This window comes from Balaenoptera borealis, assembly GCF_965194805.1.
Source record: "Balaenoptera borealis genome assembly, chromosome: 8".
Classification (NCBI taxonomy): Eukaryota; Metazoa; Chordata; class Mammalia; order Artiodactyla; family Balaenopteridae; genus Balaenoptera; species Balaenoptera borealis.
The window spans coordinates 97,134,841-97,150,543 of record NC_138865.1 but is presented as its reverse complement, the minus strand read 5'-3'; the positions used below and the strand labels follow the sequence as shown (position 1 = coordinate 97,150,543).

Here is a 15,703-nt window from a genome sequence, read left to right as displayed (position 1 = left end):
AGGGCAGAAGGAGAGGAAGGTGACAGCGTGGGCGGGGTGGGGAAGCAGCGGCCCGACATTCAAATGTGCCGGGTATCCTCCCGCCGCTCTCGGTTCGGGTTTCCTCTTTCTCTGCCCAGTCGGAGCCAGTCGGGTCTAAATCCCCAGATCCCCGGCGGGCCCGTGCCGGGACCGCCCGCGTCCACCCCGGAAGACGAGGTCCCTGCAAACTTTCCGTGCGCAAGTGGAGGTGTGAGTGAGTGCGCGTACGGCAGGGCGCCAGGGGGTGTCCTTGTGGACCCCGATCGGCTTCGTTGGCATCCCCCGCGGGAAGGTTGGTCCGCGCTGGGGGGCCGGGTCTGGCGGGGGCCGAGGTAGGGGCGAGAGAGGCGCACGAGGGTGCGGCTGCCCCAGGGCGTCCGTAGCTGGAGGCAGGCGTAGCGCAGCGCGCGGTCTGCAGTGCCCCCAGCCGGCCGGCCCGGCTCAGGACGGCACCCGGCCGCAGGTCCCGGAGCCGCGCCGTGCCGCACCTCTGCGTGCGAGGCTCGCCCCTCTTCCTCCCTGCTGAGGCTGACCAAGTGTTACGAAATTTAAAATCAAGTCGAGGTGGATTCTCAGCCTGGTTCTGTCACTTACTGGCTTCCTGCTCCCGGGAGCTCTGGACATCTGCCTCCCTTTGGCTAATGTGCATAATATACCAGACAAAGTTTATGAAATAGAGAGAGCGTGCCATCAAGTGCCTGGTATATAGTAAGTACTAGGTAAATGGCGATCACCACCACCACCATCATCGTCATCATCATTAGCTGGCTAGGCTTTGGAAGGGGGTCTCACTGACGTCTCTGCTCTTCTATGGCGGGTCTGAGGGGAGGACAGGGAGAGATGGTTTCTGCCTCCCCTCTGAAGTGGAGAAGGAACCTAAGCACCCAGCTGGGGGCCAGCCTTGCTGTGCCTTCAACTCCACCTGTAACTGTGGACTCAGCCGTCCTCTCTTTGAACTCATATCCTCATTGCAGAACAGGAATAATCATACCCAACTCACAGACTTGTTGCAAGACAAGAAACGCAGAGCTCCTGGTACATAGTCGGTGCTCAGAAAGCCTCACCCCTCCACGCCTTCCCCGTGGCCCCCAGCCAGCAGGTCCCAGGACGCCTGTACCTGCAGCACATGGTAGGTGCAGTGCAAGCCCCTTTCCCCTACGTACTAGCAGTCCGCCTGCGCAGTCTCTTTCCTAACACACGGTAGGTGCTCAGTGCAAGCCCCGCCCACCCCCAGCTATCAGTCACTATGCCATTTATTGAGTCCTTACTCTGTACCTCTTCTATCCTCGTCTGACTGGGACAGCTTGGGCTGCAGGAGGCTTTAACTCTGAGGTCCTTCTCTTTCACGTCCCCTGGAAACCCTCTCCCCAAGAAGCCTCAGATCCCTTCTGGAAATTAGTAGTGTTGGAAATAATAAGAACACACACCCCTGATCTTGGAGTAATGGAATGTACAGTCAGAGGACCTGGCTGTCAAGAGCAGCCCTGCCAGTTCCTGTCTTTATCCTGTAAACTCTCTGAACCTCAGTGACCTCAGCTTTTAAAAATGAGGCGGGGCTTCCCTGGTGGCACAGTGGTTGAGAATCCACCTGCCAATGCAGGGGACACGGGTTTGAGCCCTGGTCCAGGAAGATCCCACATGCTGCGGAGCAACTAAGCCCATGCGCCATAACTACTGAGCCTGCGCTCTAGAGCCCGTGAGCCACAGCTACTGAGCCCACGTGCCACAACTACTGAAGTCTGCGCGCCTAGAGCCAGTGCTCCGCAACAAAGAGAAGCCATCGTAATGAGAAGCCTGCCCACCGCAACGAAGAGTAGCCCCCGCTAGCCGCGACTAGAGAAAGCCCGAGCGCAGCAACGAAGACCCAATGCAGCCATAAATAAATAAATAAAAGTAACAATTAAGAAAAAAGAAGTCATCCTGAATTATCTGAGCGTTTGTGTAACCATATTTTCTGCCAGCCATTCACATGTGATTGATTTTGTGGGACTGTGTGATAAGATGCCAGCAACTTTAGGGTCCCGTCCCTGTGACTTCTCTAGCTCTTGAATATGACAAACTCCAAATGGGAAAACAAACAAACCAGTGTCCAATCTTTAAATGGGCCTTAGCAGTCACAGGGCATTTCTGTGTCCGTTACATCCATATAATCCTCAGTACAGCCCATTTTCCAGATGAACCTCGTTGAGGCAGATGACTGACTCAGTGCTCCTTTCTATGACACAGACTTGCCTCTGAGTCCTGCCTCATCTCCATGCTGCTCTCCCAGGCTATGACGCGGGGCTTTTCACTGGCCATCTGAACAAGCGTTCTTAGAGACACTTTAGAAATGCTAGGACATGAACTTTATTAATACAGAGCACTAAACAAATTAGAGAGTTTCCCCATATTATGACAAGGTATGCGACAGCTGTTACTTTACCACAACTATTCATTATGGGGCTGTTTGTTTAAAGGTTACCCTGGTGGCTTGGGGACAGTGCCTTTTGCTCTCTGACTCACAGGAAGCAAAAATAAGTTACTATCAGGTGATGGTCATACTTAGAAGCCAAGCTAATAATGAGAAGGTTTGTCATCCCCAGGAGTAGGGTGGTTAGCTTAACTTTTCAAACTGTTAAGTGCCAGGCAGTTCAAAATTTAAGATTTTCTTTGTGTCATATTTGGTTTTTGAAAATCTATTCAAACATTTGCTGAGTAATTCCAGTGTGCCAATTTCTGTGCTTGGCAACACACAAAGGGATATTCTGTGGTCTCTGTCACCCAGTGTATCACAGTCCGGAAGGAAAGATGCATGTATGAAGTGCATCCAATAGTCACCTCATCTGTGAAGTGGGGATAATCACAGTACCTGCTTCCTGGGGGCTTATGAGGCCAGGCCGTGGAAAGCACAGGTGAGAAGCAGTTGCTGAGACCCCAACCCAAGGCAGGCTCTTATATACATAGAGGTTGTATTAGCCCCATTTTCAGACAAAAAAATTGAGGCTCTGAGAGTGGAAGAGATTTGCTGGTTCACAGCACAGCCAGGATTCAGATTCAAAGATTTAATTCAAAGCAACTTTGTATTTCCCTTCCAGGCCAGGGCAACTCCTCAAAGAGCCTTTGCAGAGCCTTCTCTTTTACTGGTCTCCGTATACTGTGGAACTTAAAGGTTGCCCAAGTGTTTGCTAGCTCTTTGGCTTATGAGATTTCTTGACCACGTCAAATGCATTCCCTGTCCTCCACTCTATTTCAGTTTTCCACAGAGAAGTATGCCTTCCTGTCTCTATTTGTATTTATCCTGGAAGTTTACATGCAACGACTTTCTTCACTCCCTCCCAAAAGGATGAATTTTGTTTAGTACACAAATATATCAGGGATCTCACGTTCTTTGAGGACAAGTTTTTTTATGTGTTTGTTTTCTTATTCAGCTTTGTTGAGGTATTATTGTATACCCCCAAACCGCATTTTTTTTTTCCTTTTTAAAAAATTTTATTTATTTATTATTTATTTGGCTGCATTGGGTCTTAGTTGCAGCACGTGGGCTCTTCATTGTGGCTAGAGGGCTCTCTAATTGTGGTGCGTGGGCTCCAGAGCGCAGGGGCTCAGTAGTTGTGGCATGCTGAGCCCACGGCATGTGGGATCTTAGTTCCCCAACCAGGGATTGAACGCACATCCCCTGCATTGGCAGGTGGATTCTTAACCACTGGACCAACAGGGAAATCCCTGCATTTGTTTAATGTGTACAATTTGATGAGTTTGGACATATGCATGCACCCATGATTCCACCTCCACAGTGAAAGTCATAAACATATCCATCACCTCTAAAAGTTTCCTTGTGTCCCTTTGTGTTTGTGTGTGTGTGTGTGTGTTTGTTGTTGTAATAAGAACACTGAACATGAGATCTACCCTCTTAACAGATGTTTAAGTATACAACACCATATTATTAATTATAGGCACTATGTTGTATAACAGATCTTTAGGACTTATTCATCTTGCATAACTGAAATTTTATACCCACTGAGCAATAATTCCCTATTTCCTCCTCCCCACCCCCAGCCCTTGGCAACCACCAATCTATTTTCTGCTTCTATGAGCTTGACTATTTTAGACACCTCACAGAAGTGGAATCAAGCAGTACTTTTCTCCTGTGATTGGCTTATTTCACTTAGCATAATGTCCTCTAGGTTCATCCATGGTTTCAGAAACGGTAAGATTTCCTTCTTTTTGTGTTTAAGGCTGAATAATATTCCACTGATGTTTTCTTTATCCATTCACTTGTTGATGGACATTGGGTTATTTCCATATCTTGACCATTGTGAAAAATGCTGCAATGAGCATGGAAGTGAAGATATCTCTTCGAGATCCTGATTTCAGTTCTTTCAGATATATACCAAGAAGTGGAATTCCTGTATCATATGGTAGTTCTATTTTTAATTTTTTGAGGACTCTCTGTACTGTTTTCCTATTGACTGCACCATTTTACATTCTCATCAACAGTATGCAAGGGAGGGGGTTCCCTGGTGGCTCAGTGGTTGAGAATCTGCCTGCCAATGCAGGGGACACAGGTTCGATCCCTGGTCTGGGAAGATCCCACATGTCACAGAGCAACTAAGTCCGTGCACCACACTACTGAGCCTGTGCTCTACAGCCTGTGAGCCACAACTACTGAGCCCATGTGCCGCAACTACTGAAGCCTGCATGCCTAGAGCCTGTGCTCCACAATGAGAGAAGCCATCGCAATGAGAAGCCCACACACTGCAGTGAAGAGTAGCCCCTGCTCGCCGCAACTAGAGAAAGCTCACGCGCAGCAACAAAGACCCAACACAGCCAAAAATAAATAAATTAAATAAATAAATAAATAAATAAAAACGATATACAAGGGTTCCAATTTCTTCCCATCCTTACCAACATTTATTATTATTTTTTTTTATAATAGCCAATCCTAACAGGTGTCAGGTAATACCTTATTGTGGTTCCGATTTGTATTTAACAGATGACTAGTGATGTTGAGTACCTTACCTAGGGCCATATATAAGTCTCCTTTGGAAACACATGTATTCAAGTCCTCTGCCCATTTAAAAAATTTGGGTATTTGGGTTTTTTTGCTATTGAGTTTTATGAGTTCCCTGTATATTTTGGATATTAACCCCTTATCAGATAAATGGTTTGCAAATATTTTCTCCGTTTTCACTCTGTTGATCATTTCCTTCACTGTGCAGAAGTTTTTAATGATGTAGTCATGATGTAGTCCCATGTGTCTATTTTGTTGCCTAAGCTTTTGATGTCGTACCTGAGAAATCAGTGCCAAGGCCAATGTCAGGAAGATTTTTCCCAATGTTTTCTTCTAGGCGTTTAGGGTTTCAGGTCTTACATTTAAGTCTTTAATCCATTTTGAGTTGATTTTTGTGTATGGTGTAATATTGGGGTTCTGTTTCTTTCCTTCTTTTTTTTTTTTGCATGCATGTTGATATCCAGTTTTCCTAACAGGATTTGTTGAAGAGACTATCCTTTCCCCACTGTGTATTCTTGGCACCCTTGTCAAAGATCAGTTAACTATACATGCATGGTTTATTTCTGGGCTCTCTATTCTATTTTATTGGTCTATATGTCTGCCTTAATGCCAGTACCATACAGTTTTAATTATTATAGCTTTGTACTATATTTCAAAATCAGAAAGTGTAATGTCTCCAGCTTTGTTTTTCTCAACATTACTTTGGCTATTCTGGGTCTTTGGTGGTTCCACTGAATTTTAGGATTTTTAAATATTTCTGTTAAAAACACCATTGGGGTTTTGATGGGGACAGCATTGAATCTGCAGATCACTTTGAGTAGTATGGACATTTTATCAATACAGTCTTTCAATGCATAAACATGGGATATCTTTCCATTTACTTTTGTCTTCTTTGATTTCTTAATGTTTTGTAGTTTTTAGTGTACAACTCTTTCATCTTCTTGGTAAATTAATTCCTAAGTATTTTTTTTAGGTTTTTATTTTTTAATTTTTAAAATGTTTAGTATTTTTTTCTTTTTGATGCTATTGTAAGGGGGATTGTTTTCTTAACTTGTTTTCAGATAGTTTGTTGTTTCTGTACAGAACACAATTGATTTTTTTTCTTTTTTTTTTTTTTTTAAATTCTTTCTGATTTGCAGGTTCTATTTTTTTTTTTTTAATTATTTATTTATTTATTTATTTATGGCTGTGTTGGGTCTTCGTTTCTGTGCGAGGGCTTTCTCTAGTTGCGGCAAGTGAGGGCCACTCTTCATCGCGGTGCGCGGGCCTCTCACTATCGTGGCCTCTCTTGTTGCGGAGCAAAGGCTCCAGACGCGCAGGCTCAGCAATTGTGGCTCACGGGCCCAGCCGCTCCACGGCATGTGGGATCTTCCCAGACCAGGGCTCGAACCCGTGTCCCCTGCATTGGCAGGCAGATTCTCAACCACTGCGCCACCAGGGAAGCCCCACAATTGATTTTTGTATGTTGATTTTCTATCCTGCAACTTTACTTAATTTGTTTATTAGTTCTAACGGTTTTTTGGTGGAGTCTTCAGGGACTTCTATTTATAAGATCATGTCATCTGCAAACAGACATCTTACTTCTTCCTTTTATATTTGGATGACTTTTATTCCTTTTTTTTTTTTTTTTTTCTTCTGTTTTTGCCTAATTGCTCTGGCTAGGACATCTGGTACTATGTTAAATAGAAATGACAAGAGTGGGCATCCTTGTCTTATTCTTGATCTTGGAGGAAGAGCTTTCAGTTTCTCCACTGTTGAGTGCAATGTTAGCCATAGGCTTGTCATATATGCTTTTTATTATGTTGAGGTACATTCCTTTTGTACCTAGTTTATTGAATATTTTTATCATGAAAAAGTATTGATTTTTTTCAAATGCTTTTGCATCTACTGAAATGATTATATATTTTAATCCCTCATTCTGTTAATGTGGTTTATCATATTTATTGATTTGCATATATTGAACCATTCTTGCACCCCAGGGATAAATCCCACTTGATCATGGTGTATGATCCTTTTAATAAGCTGTTGAATTCGTTTGCTACTATTTTTTTAATAAATTTATTTATTTCATTTATTTTATTTTTGGCTGTGTTGGGTCTTCGTCGCTGCATGCGGGCTTTCTCTAGTCGTGGCGAGCAGGGGCTACCGTCTTTGTTGTGGTACATGGGCTTCTCATTGTGGTGGCTTCTCTTGTTGTGGAGCACGGGCTCTAGGCACGCAGGCTTCAGTAGTTGTGGCACACAGGCTCAGTAGTTGTGGCTCACAGGCTCTAGAGCACAGGCTCAGTAGTTGTGGCACACGGACTTAGTTACTCCACGGCATGTGGGATCTTCCCGGATCAGGGCTCGAACCCCTGCATTGGCAGGCAGATTCTTAACCACTGCACCACCAGGGAAGCCCTGGTTTGCTACTACTTTGTTGTGGGTTTTGCATCTATGTTCAGGGATATTGGCCTGTAATTTTCTTTTCTTGTAGTGTCCTTATCTGGCTTTGATATCAGATTAGTCCTAGCCTTGTACAATGAGTTTGGAAGTGTTCCCTCCTTTTCAGTTTTTTGGAAGTGTTTGAGAAGTATTGGCATTAATTCTTTCACTGTTTTGTAGAATTCACCAGTGAAGCCATTTGGTCCTGGGCTTTTCTTTGTTGGGAGGTTTTTGATTACTGCTTCAGTCTTCCTAGTCATTATTGATTTGTTCACATTTTCTATTTCTTCATGTTTCTAGGAATTTATCCATTTCTTCCAGGTTATCCAATTTGTTGGCATATAATTGTTCATAGTAGTTGCTCCTGATCCTTTGTGTTTCTGTCATCAGTTGTAATATCTTCTATTTTATTTCTATTTTTTAACAAATTCGAGTCTTCTCTTTTTTTCTTAGTCTAGCTAAAGGTTTGTCAATTCTGTTGATTTAACTTTTCAAAAAAACAACTCAGTTTTGTTGATCTTTTCTATTGTTTTTCTATACTCTATTTCCTTTATTTCTGCTCAAATCTTTATAATTTCCTTCCTTCTGCTAACTTTGGGCTTTATGTGTCCTTCTTTTTCTAGTTCCTTTAGGTGAAAAGTTAGGTTGTTTATTTGAGATATTTCTTCTTTTTTAATGCAGGTGTTTATTGCTATAAACTTCCCTCTTAGTACTGTTTTGCTGCATCCTATAAGTTTTGGTATGTTGTGTTTTTATTTCCATTTATCTCAAGATATTTTTTGATTTCCCTTTTGATTTCTTCTTTGACTCATTGGTTGTTAGGGGTGTATTGTTTAATTTCCACATATTTTTGAATTTTCCAATTTTCTTCCTATTATTGATTTCTAGTTTCATATTGTGGTGGTTGGAAAAAAATACTTTATATGATTCCAGTCTTCTCAAATTTTTAAGACTTTTGTGGCCTAACATGATCTATTCTGGATAATGTTATGTGTGCTCTTGAGAAGAATGTGTATTCTGCTGCTTCTGGGTGAAAAGTTCTGTATATGTCTGACGTCACTCCTAACAAACAAATATATGAGCATATAAAGAGAAGAACTTTTATTACCTACTGTCCTTTAAATGCATAAGCTCGAAAGCATTCTCAACATGCACCCCTATGTTCATAGCAGCACTATTTACAACAGTCAAGACATGGAAACAACCTAAATGTCCATCAACAGATGAATGTATAAAGAATGGAATATTACTCAGCCATAAAAAAGAATGAAATAACGCCATTTGCAGCAACATGGATGGACCTAGAGACTATCGTACTAAGTGAAGTAAGTCAGAAAGAGAAAGACAAATACCACATGATATCACTTATATGTGGAATCTAAAATACAACACAAATGAGCATATTTACGAAACAAAAACAGACTCAGTCATAGAGAACAGACTTGTGGTTGCCAAGTGGGAGGGTGGTGGGGGAGGGAAGGACTGGGGATTTGGGCTTAGCAGAGGCAAACTATTATATATAAGATGGATAAACAACAAGGTCCTACTGTATAGCACAGGGAACTATATTCAGTATTCTTTGATAAACCATAATGGAAAAGAATATTAAAAAGAATGTATATATATGTATAACTGAGTCACTTTGCTGTACAGCAGAAATTAACACAACATTGTAAATCAACTATACTTCAATAAATTATTTTTAAAAAAGCATTCTCAGAGGAAAACGTTAATAAAGAAACTAATATAAATTGAAGGTCTTTTATCATTTAATTCTCACAAATCCCTGGATAGGAGGTATTATCCCAATTCTAGAACTCGGGAAGCTGAGGCAGCATAACAAGCCTGAGATTCCAGTCTCTGCTTTATATCATAGTCACCCCAGGAATTTGAAACAATATAGACCCCTGGGCTGCCTGGTGTCCCAGAGCATGAACTTTCCTGAGGGTGTGACCTGCTCTCCTGTTGTTCTGCAGGCAAACCTACACCAGTCATTCCAGTTACTGTGGCTCAGATTCTACTCCACTACCCTCCAGTTATTAACGTTAGAATAGAGAAGACAAAAGATGGGAAAATAATGGCACTACCATTCTTACCTCTACTTGCCTTTTGCAACTGTGTGAGTTTGGCATTTCACAAACTCAAACATAGGAGGGACTTGACTTACCTTGATTCATTGCTGTATCAGCATCTAGAACAGTGCCTGGCATGTAGTGGATGCTTAATAAATATTTGGAAAGAATGGGTGAATGACTAAGGACACCAATGTAGGAGAAATCAGGTGATTCAGCGGGTTGTCACTCTGATCAAATCAAGCCCTCCTGCTACTGTGCCACAGCCTAGTGCACAGCTAAAAGGCTGTTCCTTCCTAAAATTAGCCCCCGACTGCTGACTATGGCTGATGGTGGCAGCTATTGAATAAAAAGGTGATCTGTTAAATGTGAGATGATCTGAAAACTTCAGGACTTGGAGCAGTAACCATTGTCCTGTTATGCCATTTAAGAAATAGTGTTGAAACCAGCAAGCCGCTTTCAGGTTTGCCCAGGCAACACAGTTGTTTGGACTTTCTTTACAAAATGCCAAGCAGGCTGATCATCATAAATACGTCATTCTATGCCTGATCATGTATCACATGTCTGCTTGGGTAGCAGAATAAAAAAATTGGCAGCCCTGGGTCAAATCTCTACTTAGTCAGAATAGCCATGGAACCTTGTGGAGTTCACCAAACCACTTTGAATCTTATGTCTGTACTGTTTTAGATGGGCAGTTAGAGGGACAAAAGGAGACAACCAATGGGAAGTATCAGTGCACACCTGGCTGTTTTGATATGAACTTTGGAGCATATTTGAGAAGCTCTACATGACCCTCTCAAACTTCTCCAAACACTGGCCCCCAAAGGCCCATGGTTCTCACTCTCTTCCTCATGGTACTGTGGTTAAAGAAATCCAACACTGGAAGCCTAGACTCAAGCGCTGACAGATTTACTTGCTAAGGATGGGACCTTGGTTAGGTTACTTAACCTGGCTAAGCCTCAGTTTCACCATCTGTAAAATGGGGGAAGACAATAGGGCTTGTTAAAAGTAAGACTATTAATAAGAATTAAATGGGATAATTCAGTGTCTGCCTCATAGCAAGCATTCCATGAATGTTGGCTATTTTTATCACCATTATTAATTGGGTCCAATTTCCTGGGTGTTGGGAGAAAGAATGCAAGCTGAGGTTCCATTACTAAATAATGCTGATAATGCCATCTCAGAGAAGAGATTGCTGGAGTGAAATGCTTCAGGCCTCTGATGTTTGACGGTTTCCGGCTCTAGCTCATCCAATCACTGGCCCCGTGACCTCGGGATCTAAGACAAGCCCCTCCCCATCTTTTGGCCTTAGTCTCCCACCCACCATCCCCATACTGCCCATTAAAGGAACCGGTCTAGGTCTCTAACAGCGCTGAGCATGCTCTCTGCTACAATTTGGAGGACCTCATAAAAAAAATTCTTCATTTCTCTCCTATCCTATTCCAATTCCTTGCCCTGAAAGCAGGAAAGAATCCAAATTAACCTTACCATGGCTGCAGGCTGCGAATTCCAAGGACCAAATCTGGCACCTTGAGACAAGACTCCATACAGTCAAAACCTAATATAAAGTGACTGACAAAACTTGACATATGTACAATATAGCAGCCAAAGTCCTGTATGGAAATATGTGTAACTGATCATTGAAGTTGAACGGAGTTGAATGTCCCCAACCTTAGGAAATATGCACTGAAGTACTTAGGGGTAAAAGGCCATCATGCATGTAAGTTCATCTCAAACAGTAAAATCTTAACAATAGGTGAACCTGGGTAAAGGGTATGTGAGGTGACTTGTACTTTTTTTTTTTTTGTAACTTTTGTAAGTTGGAAATTATTTCCAAATAAAAATTAAAAAATAAAAACCTAATAACGGGGGATGTAATGTACAAAATGATAAATATAATTAACACTCCTTTATGTTATTTATGAAAGTTATTAAGAGAGTAAATCCTGAGAAGGTAACACAACATTGTAAAGCAACTATACTCCAACAAAAATTAATTAATAATAATAAAAAATAATATGCCCCAGTTTATTCATTCATCTCTTCATAAACATGTGGATAATTTCTCTTTTTCAACTATTAAAAACAATGCTACAGTGAAAAATACAAAAAAAGAGAGTAAATCCTGGAGGGTGGGGAGGGAAGGCAGCCATCAGGGAGCCAAGGAATGAGAGGAGAAAAAGACATGGAGCAAGTGAGCGTAAAATGCTTCCCCAAAACACATCCTGAGAGGCAGGGGAGAACCAGGGTAGTAATTGTAGCATGGGCTATGTTAAGGAGTACTGAACTGAGGTGAGAGAGATGGAGCATGGAAAATGATGGACAGGTTGAATTTGAAGACACAAAAGAAGAAATTAAAATGGGGAAAGATGGGAAAATGCATACAGACGGTCCTCGACTTAGGATGGTTCAACTTACAATTTTTCCACTTTACGATGGTGCAAAAGTGATACACGTTCAGTAGAAAGCGTTCTTCGAATTTTGAATTTCGCTCTTTTCCTAGGCTAGTGATATGCGGTACAATATTCTCTCATGGTGCTGGGCAGCGGCAGCGCAGCTCCTAGTCAGCCACGTGATCACAGAGGGGAAAAAAGATACATTTACAACCATTTGGTAACCACACAACCATTCTGGTTTTCACTTTCAGTACAGTATTCAATAAGTTACATGAGATATTCAACACTTTACTATAAAATAGGCTTTGTGTTAGGTGATTTTGCCCAACTGTAGGCTAATGGAAGTGTTCTGAGCACATTTCAGGTAGGCAAGGCTAAGCTATAATGGCTAGGTGTATTAAATGCATTTTCAACTTACTTACAATGGGTTATCGGGGCATGACCCCATTGTGAGTCGAGGAAGATCTGTAGACAGACAGAGAAATCAGTCTCATATAAAAAGGCACCTACTTCCCCTCCATAATCAGATATGATAGAAGAACCCACCACTGTGCAACCAACTAACAGATAAGGGAACGTGCCTCCTTCTAAGATTTTCTAATATGTGAGAACAAAATGCTGGAATGAGAATATCATGAGTTTGCAACCCCCAGTGAATCAACGGATCTAGGCATTGAGCATCAATGTCTGTTAACATCAAAAAAGGAATGAAAACAAGACATCGTGTGTCCTCTGATGAAAGAATGCAATGCCGCCCATAGGATTGCCAAAGGGATCACTCCTGTGTCTGATCAAGCCTTTGGGTCCAGCTGTCACTTTGGAGGGAATACAGAGGACAGAGGGAAATACTGAGCTGCACCCAGAGCGCTCAAACAGCCAAATCCAGACTGAGAAACTTTATAGGTCAACCTGTAGAGTTCTTCACTATATAAAGTGTATGGAAAGGAAAGAATGAATGGGAAACCCATAGATTAAAATAGACTTTAGAGATATAGCAAGTTTTTTAAAAAAGGTAAAACTACTATAATGTTTAGATATGCCTAATTGGATGATAAATTCAAGGAAGTAACTACTCTAAAAATCAAGAATTGTGGTTACTTTGGAGGGAGGGCTGGGGCTATGAATAGAATGAGGCATGTGGAGGGCTTCTTGAGGTTCTGGCAAAGTTCTACTTCTTGACTTGGGTGAAGTTTGAAAAGATGTGTGCCTTATAATAATAATTCGCTAAGCTATACATTTGTGTGGCTTGCTGTACCTGAGCTCTATGTTACAAGGCTAAAAATATCAGAGGCAGCATTCTCCAGTTTATGTGCAGGTGGCTTTAAGCTCTGGCATCCAAAGCAACAGTCAAGGAGTCAATGACTGTGATCCTTCAAAAACCCTCACCATTTCACAGGTGTTGTCTTTTCTCACAACATCACCAGGAAGGAGAACTTGTAGCCTGACACAGAGAAATAAGGGATTTGGAATGAGATAGACCTAGGCTAAAGCCTGCTGTCTGCACTTTTTACTTGTTGCCTTCTACCTTATAGCCGCAATGTTGTGTAAATTCCCCAATCCCACAGAGCTTCAATTTCCTCATGTATCAAATCAGGATAAAATATTGTGAGGATTAGATAAATGTGGGCAATGGTATACAGCAGATGCGCAACTGAGGCCATCACTATAATTATTCCTATGAGTAATAGTAAAGAATAGGTTGGCAGGGTTCTAGGACCTGGAAAGTGTGTGTGAGTGCACTGCCATGTTGGGTAGTCATTCTGATTGTTCTCACACTTGCTCTAAGCCCAGTGGTCTTGCTCTAAGGCTCCTGTGGTCTGCCTTATCCAGGAGGACAGGCCCACGCAGGGAAGCCCTGGGTCACATCTTTGAGTGCTGGGAGCATGTGACCTTCTTTGGGGTATCCTTCCCTGGAGACATTACATAGAGAATCTATGTAATCCATGTAAGGGTGAATCCATGAGGCACCCTCTCAGTGATAAAGTCAATGACAAAAACTCCTTCATCAACTATTCCTGCCCCATCTGAGGTTCTGAACTTGGGGGGTGTAGGCTCATCTGCAGGAAGGCTTCTGCTCTCCAGGGTCCATCTTTAGCCAACACCCCGCACGACCACAGGCCACAGGACCAGTCCGACACTCCACCTTTCTAGAGACAAGTCTGGGTGACATCCTCCTCCTCCAGGGGACATTTGGCAATGTCTGGAGATTTTTGCTATTGTTCTCATAACTGGGAAGAGGCTACTGGCAGCTAGTGGGGAGACCAGGGATGCTGCTAAACATTCCAGAGATTCTCACAGCAAAGAATTCTTGGGTCCAAAGTGTCAATACTGCCAAGGTTGAGAAACCCGATCTAGAGGGAGATGGGCAAGGAGGCTGTGACCTGCGACCTGTAGGGTCTGCCCGGGCAACCTGGCATGTGCCCAATGTACAGATGGAATGCTTGAGGCTATGAAAGGTTATAGGACTTTCCCAAAGTCATTGAGCTGTCAGAGAGATGGCTTTCTTTTCTTTTTTTTTAAGTATCTCATTGTGATTTATTTTTACATTTTTCTTATTTTTTGAATTTTTGAATTTTATTTTATTTATTTTTTATACAGCAGTTCTTATTAGTTATCTATTTTATATATATTAGTGTATATATGTCAATCCCAATCAGGGAGATGGTTTTCTGACTCTAAGGCTCATTCTGTTTAGAGATCTGCCTCAAGGTTTCCTGATAATTAGGGTTTATGGGAACCCTTTAAAATAAGACCTTTAAAGGACAAGGTGAGCCACAAGAAGGAGGTGATGGTTTCCCCCTGCCTTGTGAGTTGCTCATAGCACAGACTTTCAGTGGTTGCCTATTCTTGACTCTGAGATGATCCAGTGCGGCTCCTTAGCCAGGCACACAAGCCCTTTCAAGTTCAGGCTCCATTCAGTCCTCCAATCTTACATCACAATCCTCCCGCCTCACGTTTACTCTTTCAGAGTTTCCTCCACACCCCACATTCTTACTCATAGCCATGCCTTTGTTCACTTGTTTGCCAAATGTGGTACCCATTCTACCAGATGATTTCAGGGGGATAAAAGGATGACCGTTTTTCACTTGAATACCTAGGTATTTATTTTTATGTGTATTAGGAAAAAACAAACTAGCAAGCAACCCCACAATATACTGTGTCCCTTACTTTTTTTAATTTTTAAAATTTTTTACATTTTTTACTTGAAGTATAGTTGACTTACAATATTATATTAGTTTCAGGTGTACAACAAGGTGATTTGATATTTTTATAGATTATGCACCATTCAAAGTTATTATAATATTATTGACTATATTCCCTTTTGCTGTACACGACATCCCTGTGACTTATTTATTTTATAACTGGTAGTTTGCACCTCTTAATCCCCTGCACCTACTTCAACCATCCCCAACCTCTCCCCTCTGGCAGTCACTAGTTTGTTCTCTGTATCTGTGGGTCTGTTTTGTTATATTTGTGTTTTGTTCTTTAGGCTCCACATGTAAGTGAAAACATACAGTATTTGTCTTTTTCTGTCTGACCTACTTCATTTAGCATAATACTCTCCAGGTCCATCCATGTTGTCGCAAATGGCAAGAATCATTCTTTTTTATGGCTAATATTCGTGTGTGTGTGTGTGTGTGTGTGTGTGTGTGTGTGTGTGTACACATATATATGTCACATCTTCTTTATTCATTCATCTGTCAATGTAGTATATCCTTTTTTTTCAAAAATTTATTTATTTTATTTATTTTATTTTTGGCTGCGTTGGGTCTTCGTTGCTGCACACAGGCTTTCTCTAGT

The 15,703-nt window shown here is 41.9% G+C and overlaps 1 long non-coding RNA gene across 1 annotated transcript; it reads left to right on the top strand.

Annotated features, from left to right (window-relative positions):
• The first annotated feature begins 206 nt into the window (after window positions 1-206).
• LOC309634309 lies at window positions 207-9,943 on the top strand. Its single transcript, XR_014247966.1, has 3 exons — window positions 207-313; window positions 996-6,088; window positions 6,450-9,943. It is a non-coding gene; the product is annotated as an uncharacterized lncRNA (long non-coding RNA).
• The last annotated feature ends 5,760 nt before the right edge of the window (window positions 9,944-15,703 follow it).